The 15,363-nt window shown below is 39.9% G+C and overlaps 1 protein-coding gene across 25 annotated transcripts in view; it reads right to left on the bottom strand.

The window, feature by feature from the left end:
* The window catches only part of LOC136097497 (poly(rC)-binding protein 3-like), a 518,562-nt gene that overhangs the window by 134,935 nt on the left and 368,264 nt on the right, over window positions 1–15,363 (bottom strand). The window contains exon 2 of one of the 25 annotated variants that reach the window (XM_071804370.1): window positions 2,659–2,795. The exons of the other annotated variants lie outside the window; for them this stretch is intronic. The gene's annotated coding sequence lies outside the window, so the exon portion shown is untranslated. The remainder of the gene's footprint in view (window positions 1–2,658; window positions 2,796–15,363) is intronic. 25 annotated transcript variants of the gene reach the window in all.

Raw genomic sequence — 15,363 nt, forward strand, 5'->3', positions numbered from 1 at the left:
TCAAAACTTTCCACAAAATTGTCTTTTCACACCTCTGATTCTCTGTTGAGAGGGAGTAATGCAATGTCAGGGGGTCCCAGCCACCTGACTTCCAGGCCAGCACCAGCAAGGTTTGGTGGCTTTGAGTGCCAAACATAGCTCAGCCTAAAATGTGTGCTGTGGCCTGTGAATGCAGCAGGCATGGCCTCAGCTCAGGGAATGGGAAGGGTCACTCATGTCTTACGACCACCTCACCTCTGGTTCTTCTAATGGCTATAGACTTTCTTTCCCTCCAGACACCAGAAAACTGTATGAATAGGAGCCAGTTTTCCTATTTAACCTTGCAATGGTAATTCATTACAATGTAAGTGAACTTAGTACAAGTTACTGCTCAGACCTTGAAAACCTGGTTTATTTGCAAAGAGATCCCCACTCAAAAGCACACACACGACTGCTGGTTCAGGAGCAGCTGTAACTACATTTTCAGTGTCTGCAAGACAAAGCTGTTTAGCAGCTATTTCTGCTCATCCCAGAAGGTACACGGACACTCAGACTGCAGCTAGCCCGTGCAGGCACTCAACAGACCAATCAACATGAGTGGCTTACATTAAAAAGAACAATATATATATTAAAAAAAAACCAAACCCACACAACAAAAAAAAAAACAACCAACCAAAACCAAAACAAACAAATAAAGCCAAAAACCCACACACTAAAAAAACCGCACAGAAAAAGCCAGACCCACACATACAAAAATCAACAAACTGAAAAGACCCCTAAACAAACAAAAAACCCCAAACAACCCCCAAACCAACCAGCCTAACAAGCCACCCACAAAACCCCCTAAACACACATCTATTCTCTCTTGCTGACAACGTGACCGCAAGCCGCAGGACCACACGTCCCTGCCTCTGCCCTTGCCTACCAACAGTGCTGTAAGAGCCTATAAATACCCCAGGGACGCGCACTTGTGGTGCAGAGCCCACTCACGCCGTCTGTCCGTTTGCTGGCCTCCTCACCAGACGCCAGACAGCTCTGCAGGGTTGCGAGGGCACTCCCGAGCCTTTGTAACCAGCCAGAGTAACATGGCAGCATCATTTGTTTCGGAAACAAAACAATACAGAAACCTCCAGCTGTACAAGTAGGAACCAAATGGTTTCTTCTAATCTTGAGAACCTGTTATCTGTACTTATCTGTCTTCCGACGCGCATTTTTCTTTTGCTATTTATGCACTACAACACAAATTCCCTGAACAGGCTACTAGCCTTAAACAACGCCAAGTAAAATAAATAAATGTCCTCCAACATCCTAAACTCAGGTGCCCATGGAACATCCTCCCAACTGCCCCTCACCACCCTTCCGTCAACAGCAATTTCAAGGGCATTCAAAAAACCTGCTCTGAGGGTGGGGGAAGCAAACCAGGAATAACCATCCCAAACTCCTCTAATCCCAGCACAGCATGACAAGATGAATTCCATAATTAATACCCTGAGACAGACATTAGGAAGGAACCAGCATTTACTGAAGACACAGTAATCAAAGCCATGTCTCTGTAGATTCAGTGGCAATGAGGTGTGAGACGAGATTCCAGCTTCAGGGTTAGGAAGATGCCTTCAAATGGCTTACATTTTCTCCCTAAATCCTGATATTTTCTAATTCTCCTTCAATTTTTGCAGCAAGTCCCCTTCCCTTGGGACAGTAAGACTGTGTTTCAGCTTTCCAGGACTAACACTTCTCTCTCAGATCTCAGTGACTGCTCACTTCAAAAGGGAACACACTTGGCTCATTAGACTACTTAATGACATTCATTTTGGCACTAATCTTAAAGCATTTAATGCATTTAAAACTTTTTCTTTCTTTCTTTTTAAAATAACCAGTATAACCCAGCAGTCAGACTGGATTTGTCAACAATTAGCAAGGGCCTCCATCACAGGAGGAAGTAGAAACATTTTAAAGACAGCTCACCTTATTCAGCTTTCACCTGAATTGTAATAAAGCATGATGCAGAACCCAACAACACTTAATTTTTTTCCAGCTGAAGATAATGAAGGAAATTAACCTCTTGCATAGACTAGTATGGAAGCAAATAAGAAAAACAAGAAATGCAGCCACTGATGCCAAGGATAAATCTGGATGGGAAGAGTAAGAAACCACCAATGGTGATACAATCAGCACAGTCTGTGTTTACATCTGGATGAGTAGAAGAATTTGATAATCAAGCAACAAACTGCTTTCTTACTGAAACTCTAGCATTCACTGAAGCAAGAACAATACAAGATGCGAGTAGCGTGAGCCATTTCACACAGATAAGCAACTCTGGAAGGAAGCAAAAGGTACTAAATGTTACTCAAGGGAAGAGGAACAGCAGTTGAGAAAGAATTAGACACAAAGGATAAATTTAGCAGAAAAAGACTACTGACTTGGAAAATGCACATTACAGGAAAGTTACAGAAAGTTAAAATACAGATTTTCTTATTATAAAAGTTGCTACAAATGTCATTAACAGAACCCCATGATATTTCTATGTAATTTGATTTATAAATGTAATTCATTGTTGGATCACACTGAAGCTTAAAACATTTTGAATTCAAGACTGATAAATCAGATATACTTCAGAGGTTTGATGTACTGGGCAGGGGCAGGGGGGGAGTGCGGAGTGAAGAAAAAAACCAGCCAAACCTGTAAAAATTCAAAGGCCTCCTAAACACAGAAACTGAAGTTGGTTTTGTGAGACTTCAGGTATGTCCAGCAGCTGGTCTTATATGCAATTGTTTTCTCTCTATTCTACAACCACTACTTTGTTGCTCTCTTGAAATCTGAAATGACAAATACACATGAAAACTAACCAAAACCCAAATACATTTAAAAATCCCAATCATTCATCTTGTTAAGTCCATAAGCATTAAGTTCATGTACTTTGGAGGAAATGTTTCGTATTTTCCCATTTGATTTGCCTTTGTCTACAAAACCAATGAGGACAGCAATCCACAAACATTTGAAATGTGCTGATGCAGAAAAGAAGGCAATATTTACTCATAATAAGTAAAACTGTTCCTTCCTTAGGTTGGAATATAAGCAGCACTGACAAAAAATAGTTGTTTAAAAACATCAAGTATGATGTCATCTGAAAGTAGGGTCAATATTTCATTGGAGATCAAAGATTATTTTGCAAGCTTGATCTGTTTGCAGAAGCATTTGCTGGTCTTCGATGTGTGTGTATCTCCTGTGAATCCAGGGAGATAATAACTCAAAGGCATGATGTGACCACAAATGGAATATCACATGCAGCTCTTCTCCTAACGGATTGCAAAAAAAAGATATGAAATAACTAGGTATATACAAAGAAGGCTAACTTAAGGATAAGATACTGAATATGAAGACAGACTAAGGAAGCTAAAGTTATATAATCCAGAAAAGAGGATTGAGCAGAATATGATCTTAGCCTATAAATATCTTACAGGTAACAATATAGATGAAAGAAGAGAATTATTTAGAGTCCTGGTAGAGGATGAGAAGCAATTTCCTTTAGCTAAAGAAGGGAAAAAAACTGAACAGAAGAATGTAGGCCAAATATGTGCAAAACTTAACACCCCACAGCAGTATGCATGGGACTGCATTTTAGCCAAGGTGAAGCCATGCATGGGGCAATTCCAACTAAAACAAGGGAGCCTTGTGCCTAGCAGGGCACAGCCCAAACTGCCAAGAGAATGGACCAGGGTTTGTTTTGCTGTCTGGGTACCTAATAGCAGAGATGAATTCAAAGACACAAAGCTGATTACAGTTTTACGGTTAGAAAGTAGGCTTTCCAAAATAAGTATTTTTATTTTTCCCCTACAAATTATAGGAGACAGGCTATTAATACTAACCACATACAGGAAAAATGGCATTAACATGGTAAATAACCGATCATAACAGTTAAAGATGGGAATAAAACCAATGCCCAGGGGGTGCCTCAAACAGCAAGCGAAGACTTGCTCTCAATTAATCCAACTTGCAAATTTTCAGGTAACATCAACATAAGCAATACCTGCTCAAAGCAAATAAGTTGGAATGAGTAAGTAGAGATTCACCTCAAAGACTGAAAAAAGTTGGTTGATTTTGCAAATACATTCAACAGAGCAGCAGGAGTCTCCAAAAGATGACAGAAGCTGGCCTTAAGATTAATATCAGATCCAAAATGCTACTGATGTATCCCTCATGTCACTGTACAGCAGCCTGGACTGAGCTAAATTGAGAGTAATTATTTCTTCAAGCAATGTGCAGGCAGCGTAGCCATAACTCCACAGACATAATCAGAACCTGCAAAACCACATTTGGGTGCTGGTAAAAGCTCAGGCACTTCCCTGGTTTTGTGCTGCTGTGGCTACATCACAGTCACTAGACAAGTAGCCCATAGAACAGTTTTAAGAGATCTGCAGGAGGACTGCAGTGATGCACCAGTCTGTACTGTAGGTAGCTCAATAATGATGCATCCAAGTGGAATTATGTTCAGGGGTTAACCATCCTCGCAAGGTTTCCAAATGGTCAGGGAAGAACGACTGGCTTCTCAGATGGGCAATTCAGAGCTGTTCTGCTTCATGGGTGTTTATCTGTCCACTGACCACAGACTGAGCCAAGGGTGGCAGGATGCCTTAACTTTGGTGAATACTCCTCCCTCCTATCAGACATACCATACTCATAACCAGATATAATTCTGCCCATTAAATTCTCGGAACAGCAGCATTTTACCTTGGATTGCTTACTTGTAATACTGTTAAGTGCATGTCTGATAATCCAACTGATTTACAATGGCTTTAGGAAGAGACAAGTAAGAATTTTTTATAATTCATAGCATCGCTATACACATTTTGGAAGATTTTGTTCCTTGCTACCTGTCATGAAAGCTCACATGAGCAGTGAAAAAAAGAATACAGTCCTTTGCCCCATAGACACAGCCACTTCAGACATTTCATCTGCAGTGGAAATGTCACAGGTTCAAGAAAGGTAAATCAACTGCAGTCTGTTTGCTGACAAACATTTGTACAAAGATGTCTTTCTACAACCACACCCAAGACGCATGATCATAATCAGCTCAGAGGAGAGACTTTTTTTTAACATATATTTTTACATCACACACTTGTGCCTACAGTACTATTACAGTACACTAGATAATATACCAGTGTTTGCTAGGGAGGGTCAGTCAGCAACCAACCAAAGCCTACTCGTTCCATCCCATTGAGAGTCCCTTGCTAACGCAGACATACCAACATGCACAACTCCACACAGAGGTTTCAGAGGTATTGGATGCTCACGTGCCACCACAGCACCTTCTTGTGGCATTTATTCCTATTTCAGCTGGCATCAGGAGTACTGGAGCTGAGATAGTTTTGAATGAGAAAAAAAATGCCTGCCTAGAATATGGTCTTTTAGCTATTTCACAGCTGAATGTTTCAAGTGGTTGAAATGAAAATGAACAAGTTTTAGAAAGTCTGTATTCCTAATGTAGTGAAGTGGTGGTTGACATAATATAAGAGGTCTCACGGTGCAGTGTTCCTGTACTAACTACTAGACCTTTATTATGTTGTTTAAAATAGTATCTCTTCTTAGGGATGTGAAATAAACATCCACATACCAAACTAAGCATTTTCTACCCAAACATATTGCAAAGACTTTCACTCTCCCTTTCTGATCTCACGGACACGCCACTCTCACTCTCCCTTTCCACTGGTCCCATGACTAAGACAGGATATCTTTGCAAACACACTTCTTTCTTCTTTTACCTCAAAAGAAGGTTCCATCCAGGCTTAAAACTCAGAGGAGCTTCTGAAGAAAGGAGAGAAAGTCAGGAGAAATGGATGGGGGAAGAAGACAGAGCCTGTGAAAACACACTTTCCATGGATCTTATAATCCTTTAGGTTAGAAAAGACCCTTAAAATCATCAAGTCCAACTGTAAACCTAACATCACCAAGTCCATCACTAAACTATCTCCCTAAGTAGCATATCTATATCTTTTAAACAGGGATGTCTTTTAAACCCAGGGATGGTGACTCCACCACTTCCCTGGACAGCCTGTTCCAATGCTTGTTAACCCTTTCAGTGAAAAAAATATCCAATCTAAACCTCCTTTGATGGAACTTGAAGCAGTTTCCTCTTGTGCTATCACTTGTTGGGAAAAAGCTTGTTCAGATATGCACTGGAGCAGTACCACACATCCCTTTCACAATGAGATGCCAACTATCTTTGTGTCATCACAAAGATGGATGTTCCCAGGTGCAGGAGCACAGAGGATCCCAGGAACCCTCAAGGATTAGACAGAAACCTGTACTCATCCTACTGCTCCAACATAATAATCAAAAAGAAATTCTGTCAGAGGCTCTGTGCTCCTCAACACCTTCCTTTGATGTTACAACAGGACAGGGTTATTTCCAGCTCAGCCTTTTATCACAATTGGTCTTCTGTACACGTCAGATTCATGACAACTTTCACAGCCTGTCCCAAAGAATAAAGGTAGGAAATAAGTGGAATACATAGAAATAGCAGTTTCATTTTGCAAAAACTAACCAGGTAAACTGTACTAAAATATGGCTACAGTTACAAATCTAAGATCATCATTGGCTAAGAATGCAAATCAATAGCACTTCGGATTGCCAATGAAGCAAAAGAGAAGATATTTATGGCTTATAATCTCCTCTAGTACAATTTTTGTCACAAAGTCACTATGTGTATATACAAGCTACAGATAGGTACATAAATTAGGTGCCCAGTGCTTACACAAAACTACTGACTTCAACTAAATATTAATTGAACAACAATATTAGGTTAAAATGAGTGTAGATGAACTCCACACTTCGTTGATTACACGTCACAGATTAAAAAGAGATTTATTTAAAAAAATACAGGCCAGTGAGTCCTTTTAATGAATGAGAGATGTGAAAGCAAGAGACACTGTTACAAGCAGCAATTCAAAGATGCAGACACAAAAGCCAGGCTCACAACATGAGCTATAAACCCTTTTTTTTTTTTCTGCAATTACTATAGCCTATCCATTTGATGTCTACCCTAGTAAACGGTTCTCAATGAAAAGCATGCAAGTACACACTATTTTCTCTGGTTTTCTCCTGAGTATAGAGGATCATTAGAGAGTAAGAGATGCCTGCATAGTTTTCAAATTTTGACTAATAATCTCTTGAAACAAGGTTTGCAGCGGAAGACATCATGAGTCAAAGTCATCACTAGTCTGAATCTGTGAGGATGTAATTTTCTAAGATCACTTTGCCCTCATTTTTAGATGTATTTGCAGGTCCAAAGTAGTTTTACTCTGTGGATATCGCTGCCTCCCAAAAAACTGCAGTTACTACCAACAAAATAAAAATCCCAATCCAGAACTACCTCAACTGAGGTGTTTCTGTGACTATTTCCAGCAACAGACCTGTTTATCAGAAATTTTTTGGCAAGCAGAGGTAACAGTGCAAATTCATTTTCTTTGAAACTTGGACAAACGTGCACAAATTTTACTTTATTTGCCCAGATCCTATTAAAAAAAAAAAAAAAAAAAAAAAGGGCAGGCAAGAAATTTAATGTAGCATAAACATAACAGTTTTCTTCAGAAAGTTGCCAGCCATGGTTTAAAGTTGTACTTAAGTTCCCAGTTAAGTGTTTCAACTGCGTAAGAACTAATATATTTGAAATCAACACAGCCAAGAAAGGGTTTTGTAAATTCTTCTAAGCTCCATATAAGATAATCCCCCCAATATAAAAATGTGTGTAACTAAAAATCTGAACTGCGTTAGCAGAGTAGAAACTGGAAATGAATCAGTTTAGGTGCATCTGCAATCTTTTATGCTTGTTCAGTATATTTCAGGGTTTTATTTAGAAATACATTTCTTTATCTGTCAACTCAGCCATATTCTCATTGAGAGCATTATATTTTATGTATTCTGAAGTATGAGGCACACAGAGCTAAAATGAAGGTGACATTTTATTAGTAGCCATAGGCAACCCTAGTTCTGGCTACTTTCATTATAATTTATCTCCCAATATGTACATATGATCTGCTGCTTTAAACTTTGTTGACTAATAATATTCACTAGAGACTGGGTCTTTCCTGCATAGTGATGGGAAAGCAGAAAGGTCACGAGGTAAAAAGAAAACTCCATTTTCATAGGAACTTTAATGCATTGCTCCTAAGTTGCTTTAGAAAGGTTTAGACATATATTGGTGGGCCCTTGACTTCTGAGCCAGCTAAAAGCTCATCCATCTGTACACAATCCAATGTAATAAAAGCACAGTAAAAAAAGACAGTTTCTGTACAGGTTTTTTTATTGTCAACTCCACAGTAACTTCACACACCCACTCAGAGTAAGATCAGGGTTGTTTCCAAAGGGGAGCTACAACAGGCAAGAAAAGGTCGCAGTGCTGTGAGATTTCCTTCCAGACAATGAACAGTATTAGAAGTGAATAGGTCCCACTGAGAAGATTACCCTAAAATGAAACCCAGGGATGACAAGGCAAAGCCCAGGGTCCAAATTGAGTGTCAGCAATCTCCTGCCAGAATGTCTGGAGTAAAGAAGTGGCTACAAACAAAGCTGACATATATATATGTGGATTACGTACGTAATCCACCACAAGTTGTGTTGACACATTTGCCCAGTCACACAACAAAGTGAACAAACAAAACCCTCTAAAAGTTTAGCAAATCCAAAAGTTAAGGCTATCTTTCTCAGAAGAACACTAGTATCAGAAAACAAAGAAATTTCAAGATAGGTTGCCTAAATGGCCTTAACTCTGCCTTTTATCATCTTTTCAGTGAAACTGAAAACAAAGAGAACAGTAAGGATGCATCTGAGAGATCAAAAAGCAACATCCAACCACACTTAAGCATGTTCACACAACTGCAAGGAGACTGTCTCACCCACCAGCTAGAAAGCACCACTCATCTGTCACTCATCAGCTGACACCCACTAACTGGTCATGGATGTGATCCTACACAGGGACTACATAAAGCAAAACAACTGAGCTACTGTTACCCTCAGTCATAACACTCTTAATAGCTGCAGAAGGGAATTATTTGCATTTCTAGCGTTTAAGCTAATGCATTCTGCTCCACAGCCACTACCACAAACAGGTATCCTTGACGTTACCATGCCACAGCTAAAGATCAGTGTCTTCTTAAAGCATGTTTTTTAAGACATGGGTGAAATTAGTCACGAACACTAATTAGCTACGAATAAGCAGCTTACTACTATGATGTCACATATTAAGTTACAATAGGATATGCTGACAGAGTAATTGGTACTGAAGCTCCTAGAGATATATTGGGCAATTATGGTTCCTGTAGGCAAATGGGGGGCCAACAGCTACCCTGGTTGCAAGTGTGGGAAAGAGTCACCCCCAGCATGTGACGGTCACAACAGTCACACCCAGCATGTGACGGTCACAACAGTCACCCCCAGCATGTGACGGTCACAACAGTCACCCCCAAGTGCAGATGCATTTCTGTCAGCATTGCAGGCTGTTTGGGCAGCTGGTCTTGTTACTCACAGGAAAGCACATCTTCAGGATGCTCCACCACCGTGGCTCACTTTGCAGGCTTTTGTCAGAGATGTATCATTCCTGCACACAGAAGCCTCCAAAATTTCACCAGGATTTTAAAACATAGGGTCAGATTCAGAGTATCTGACACTATAAATAGTGAAGGGAGATGAGCCGTCATTACAAGAAAGGTTTAAGAGCTCTTACAATTTTTATTCAACCTTCTCTACCCCACCCTTGTCCACAGTCAGCATGGTGGGGTGCTCACAGTACTTAATTAACAGCAACAGCCTTTCCATTACCTGCCAGGCATCTGTATTTGCACAGTGTGAATGCTGATGGGGGAAGGAGGGAGGAGGAAATGAAGTGTATCTCTTTCTTGGTGTCTACCCAGAGCCTTTGCCCTTCGTAGACAAATCTAATGGTGTAACTTCTGATGTTTCCTACTACTAAAAATCCAGTGATTTTAACATCTCTGAAGTGAAAGGAGTTGGGACTCCAACCCTGGTTCTCATCACTGTGAACGAAAATTTGAACATGCGTATTGGAACAACAGCAGATATCTCATATTTTCCGATTTGCAGGAGCAAACCGTTTTATTTTAATTTACTCCCATAGGTATAACCTACATTAATAAAAAAGGCAAACAGTCTTTTTCATCACTTTGATCAAATGTAAGCAAATCTCCACCAGATCCCGGCAGCTCAGGGACTTTCAGTATTTAATCCAATACTATATAGTAATTATGCAGTGGATTTACAACTTTTACAAAGGTTGTGTCTGCTCCCAGTGTTTTTACAACCTTTTCGTTTAAAAATTTCTGCTGTTGTTCTATAGAATATTTAATGTTATAAAACAACTAGCAAAATTTCCCTTAGCTCTTCTGGCTAGATGCTGGCATGCAGCCACAATCATGCTAATGAGAGCCTCGAGGTACGCACACAGTTTTGTTAATTGAAGGAAGTCACAGAAAAAATGGTTTATGGTCTTCAAAGCTCAGATTCTATCTTTCTATTCATTTAAATCAGGTTCAAATAGGTGTTTTACTGCCCACCAATGAGAAAATATAAGCAAATTGTGTAATGGTAAAAGAGCATCACAAATACAGGACTAAATGGTTCATATATTGCACCAAGCACTTCATTGCAACACAGCTACATCCAAAAGTATTCTTTTTTGGGGAGACATGCCCCTCTTTGCTTTTCGGTAGGGTGCTCGCCCTCTGGGATGGTATTCTGCTTCCTTTGTTGCCACCAAGAAAACCAGACTGTTCAGATTTAATTTTATGAAATTCTCAGATTAGCACTAATACATTATCTGTATTTGCTTACCAACAAATGTATACCTGTTTGTATGCAAAAGATGACAGGAGTCTTTTTCTAGGGCATCACTTGCTCTGTATGCAGCTGCCCAGACTCTTGCTGTGTGCCTGGGACTGCGGCTCTGACACAGCCACCCCATTTTCTAAAACTTGGCAGAACATTCATAAAGCCCTGCTGTAAGCATCACAGCCAGGAGCCTTTTTTTAAAAAAAATAGATTTTATTTTAGTGAAGTTATTGTTTGTTTACTATTATGAACACATCCCTAAACTACTCTAAGTACACCCAAAAGCTTTTCAGTAAACATATTGTGATTCTGACAAAAATAAAGCAGTACAGAGTAATGCAGAGAAGTGCCAACAAAGTGTAACTTAAAAAAAAAAAATAATTATTTGAAAATGTTTGTCTTAAACTGTTTGCAAATTGAAAAAAACAAAACCAAAAACTACACATTCAAGTTTCTCTCTGAACCATTTTGTAGAAGTCTTCAGGTGTTACTGCAATAAATCCTACTAAGAAATGCTGCAGGGCCCTCCTCAGGCATTTGTATGAAGTCATTGAGCAACTTGATTATGCTGAGAACAACAGCGACATGCGCTCCTTTTATTCGTTTTATAAGTTGGCTGCTTATCTATTCCATACTGTTACAGTCAAATCCTGTCACCGATGCCCACATCCTTCTCAGAAGGGAAGCCTGTTGAGGTCACTGGGCTGAGCCTTGACAGTTCTAATCGCTGCTCAACGAGTCCCAGCAGTGTCCTGCCTCAAGCATGGGCCTCTGAGGGGGCAGGTGGAATAAGAAAGTTGATCAGACTCCAAATGACAACTACAGCTTTGGGAAAAATGAAGTTTGATTTGAGTGGGAGTCTGGCCTGTACAAGAACAGAATTTGAAGAAATAATAAAAATGCATACATTAACCCTCTTGGAAAAAAAGATCCATTCATGTTGGTTTGCCTTTTTTTTTTTTTTAAGTATAGATAATAACCCTTTTTATCTTAAATAGCAGTGACTTTCGACACTGTTTTTTGTGTCTCTGTGCTGAAGGCTTTCAAGGCTTGGAAAGCAAGTCAAGATGCTGAACAGCGTGTGCGTACACAAGATGACAGCCTTTGGCAGGGGACACAAAAGCATCAGAATATGGGTGAGCACAGCAAAGGGCCACCCATGTGTGTTGGGGAAGGTGGGGCTGCCTGCTAGAAATCTGGGCTTATTGCTCAAATGGGAGTTAGTTGACCTGAACTTGATTTCTCTGCCTGATTGATGAATATCATTGCACTTGCTGAATATTTTCATGGTTTTATAACCACTTTACAGATGCTTGGATGTATTAAAATCTCCCTCTTCCATCCCCCTAACTGATGGACACTACACTCCATAAAAACGCACACATACACCCTTAAGACAAGGTAGATGTCTATTACAAAGATTTTCTGCTTGATTGTAATCCAAACGGGCTGGCATTGAGCTGGCATTTCTTAATTAAAACCTCTTTTGCTCAGCTATTTTTTGTCTTGTGGAGCATCTATCAATCAGGAGGAGTCACCACAGGATGCACCGGGTGGCAGGAGGCCATTTCATCCCCTCCCCCAACCCCAGACACTCACTTTTTTCCCTCCCCCTTTTCCCCCTCAACTTCATTAACTAAATGCACTGAATAAACCTTAACATCCCAGCTAAATCCTATTGGCCCTGGATTTGCTGCTTAATGCTAAAACCCAAGCGACCCATTTTTCTCCTGTTGATACTTCTATTGCTGATGGCAGCCAGCAGAGAAAAATACCCAACCTTAAAATATTTTCATGTTAGGAACAAGACTCAGAATTCATGGCTCACTCTTTCTGCTGCTGCTTGTGAACTTTACGTAAGCTCCACTTCATGTGTGCTTTTGTGCTTCACAGGCTACACAGTAAATCTGTTGCTTAGCAAATGAATGTGACCAAGTACATCTGTTATTAAAAGTGTGACAAGGTCTCTTTTAAAGAAAAAACAATCTGGCAAAGTCTATGAAAATAAATTTCTGTGCATTCTACATCTCCAGTCATGATGTTGTTACAAATATCAGAAGACGGAGACCCCACTAACTGAAAATCTTTGGGAAAGACTAACAACGAGAGTAAACAGTTTCAGTGCTAAAGATTCATTTTGAATTCCTAACCTTATGTTTTGCTTTAAAATGTTCAATTTCACATATGCAACAGAAAAGGCTAAAGATTATTCCCCATCCCCCTGCCTCCTGGCTGCCAGCCCTCCTGCTGCACGCCAGTTATAATTGCTGTACCTACTCTCACCGTGGCTCAGCTGCCCAACACTTCCTCATCGGTCTATGATGATGAGCGGGAATGCCAATGGTCATTTCCCAGCTTTTGAGTCTTTTTTCCTGAAGTACCCAGATTGGGTTACCCATTCAGCTGCAAAGTCTCCCTGGGCAGCATTCAAGATCTTTGGCACTCCTGATTGCTCCAGGAGCCACCAGCCTGACTTTACTCCTTGCTCCATCAGGCCTCCAACCTCTCTGCCCCCCTCAAACCATCACCACATGTCCTGCCACAGCATCTACCATTCCAAAAGCCTTTTCTCCTGCAAATACCTCTTTCATACTTCTGCCGCACACAAACATGGCTGCAGCAACATCCCCCATTAGCTTTGCAAGCTTCTCCACAATGTTCTGCCCCAGTAACACAGCCGTACCCAACTGCAGGGTTCCTTTGCAGTTGTCCCTGCCCAGCATGCTTGGCCCCAGCCTCCCAAACAGGAGGGATGGCTCATTCTCTGCTCCCCTGTGTCTTGTCTCATGTCGCCCAGCGTGGAGCAACGTGAGGGGTAATAAACATCGTGTTTTGGCTAGGGCAGCCTCTTACTCTGTGATGGCTCCCTGGCAAGCGGCTTCACAACTGAGCACTTCCCTCACAGCTTATAGAATTCGCTCATCATATTTTCAGTAATCTGCAGAGAAGGCTATTCCAGTTTGCTCTTGAGCATCCAACCAACACAGCAGTCTTTGGATTTGACTTATATTTTTAATAACAGGTTTCACTTTATATTAGTATCAGAACTCAATGCCCTACAATACTGAGGCCAGTTTCTCAGAAGGGCTGCATCCTGAATTGCCTGCCCCATGCACACCCAGTCCTTTGCCTGGAAAATTCCTGTGACATTTAGAGGCTGCAAAGGCTGAAAAGAAACAAGGAGCTTGGACATCTGGTAGAAATGCAGTTATCCTGAACAAAAATTATATTTACAAAGTATCTAAAAGCAAATCTAATCTAACACTGAAGATATGCAGCACAGATTACACATTAAGATTATCAGTGCAATGTCCATTATGAGAAGGCTTTCAAAGAAAAATGCTTTCTCACTGACCACGCACTTGCTTTAATGTATTTCTTACCCATACCACTAATGGAGCGTTTATCATGTTTCAAGCTTCTCTGAAGTAACAAGAAAAATATATTGAGCCATGCAAGAGTGAAACGAATAGATCCATGTTACTGCACATTACCATTCTGCACACACTCTACATATAACTCTACAGATGTGTTTAAATACAGTCCTTAAAGGAAGTAATGGCAACTGACTTCAATATTACAGAAATATTTAAACCAGTATAAACTGGAGACCACGACTTCTTTTTGCAACATGGATGCAGATTAAAAAGAAAAAAAAAAAAGAAAAGCAAGGTCTTTTGTAAGAAAACAGTTATTTCAGATTTTAAAGAAAATAAAAATATTTCTGTTCACCTGTTTATAGATTAAGAAAGTATGGATTAATAGCCACATGATCAGTCAAGTTTTTGTTTTTCTTGAATATAAATGAGTTGAATACTAGATACATTATATATTTATTAAGAGGTTTACAAGTGAGTAGGTCTCAGTTTTTCATTTAATTTTATTTTTATAAACTCTTGCCTGATTTTAGTATGGCCAGCTCCCGGATTCTGTTTTGAACCATCCTCAGTGACAGTTCACGAACTTTGCACCAGGAATCTTTGTAGTGATAAGTGGTGGACAAATGGATTACCAGCTGCTCAACTCATTTTTTTACTATTGTTCTTCTACAAGTGTACATGAAAGAAACAAACAAGACCTACAGCTATACTGGATGGTATGCACACTTCTAATAGCGCTTTTTTTTTTTTAAACATTTGAAGATAGATATGCACAGCAATTTCCAGCTATGACTGTATTTTGCTGTTTATAATCTACACAGGAGCTGCTAAAATGATTAGGTAATAAGTGTTAACCGAGTGTTTATTTTTCTAGTAGTACTAGTTAGATTATCAGAAACGCAAACCAGAAGTTGTACATTAAACACAACCATATGCAGTGTGACAGGACATTCTAGCAGATGTATCAGAGATTAAAACACAGAAACAACACTTATTGCATCTTTAAAATTAATAAAAGTATTAATAACAGAAGAGAGGCATGAAATTCAGAATCCGCTCTTATTACTGTTATCATAAAGCTACCATATATTTCCTAACTTTTCTTTAAAAAGCACACACTTGAAAGTCCACTTTTCCCCCCATTGCACAACACAGAGAACGACTT

The sequence above is a fragment of the Patagioenas fasciata genome, chromosome 2 (assembly GCF_037038585.1).
Source record: "Patagioenas fasciata isolate bPatFas1 chromosome 2, bPatFas1.hap1, whole genome shotgun sequence".
Classification (NCBI taxonomy): domain Eukaryota; kingdom Metazoa; phylum Chordata; class Aves; order Columbiformes; family Columbidae; genus Patagioenas; species Patagioenas fasciata.